Source organism: Physeter macrocephalus, unplaced genomic scaffold (assembly GCF_002837175.3).
Source record: "Physeter macrocephalus isolate SW-GA unplaced genomic scaffold, ASM283717v5 random_391, whole genome shotgun sequence".
NCBI lineage: Eukaryota > Metazoa > Chordata > Mammalia > Artiodactyla > Physeteridae > Physeter > Physeter macrocephalus.
Window position 1 is genome coordinate 64,872 of NW_021145677.1, and position 830 is coordinate 65,701.

The following is an 830-nucleotide window of genomic DNA, read 5'->3' on the forward strand; positions in this document are numbered from 1 at the left end:
TTTTTTTTTTCTCCCTTAGATTCCGTATATATGCGTTAGCATACGGTATTTGTTTTTCTCTTTCTGACTTACTTCACTCTGTATGACAGACTCTAGGCTTTGATCACACAAAACCTTGCCCAACTTTCTGGTTCTTTCTATAGATCAAAGAAGTAGAAATGAAGGATAAGTAATTAACAGATGACCAGATCTCTTCCCCAGCTTCCCCTGCAGTAATCCCACGAGCAAACTGTGTGAACAAGATAGCGTCTAAAGAAAAATCGCAAGAAGTCGACAAGCCTGCACACGGTGCGAGAGGGCGACGACTCTGACCCCCTACCTCAGTGATTAACTGAGGTTACTTCCCTGTTTCCCCTCAGAAACTCTTATGACCGAGCAGAATCTTTGGGGGTGGTTTTTGGGGGGACACTGAGTCCCCCATCTCCCCAGATTGCCGGCATTCTGATTAAAAGCAACTTTCCTTTCTACCAACAACTGCTTCTCGGGTGTTGATTTCTCAGCAGCGAGCAGCCAGACCCGAGTTCGGTAACAGTAGGAGATGAGATGAGGATACATTCCTTCATCCTCTGTCCCTTGGACCACTTGAGGCGCATTTTCCTCCTGTGGTCTGTTGTACAGCAGTGTGGTTATACATCACCTTGCATTGCTTCCCATTCTTCCCGACCTCCTCTCTCTTTTCCCTCACTTTTGCCACCCTGGAATTCCACTTCCAAGTTAAAGTATCAGCACTTAATCCCTTGGCAAGGGCTGCGCTCTCTAGGGAACTCTGTAGCCTGGCTCCTGGGACTGCACTACACGGCCTCAGTGAACGTTGAACAAGAGAATAGAGG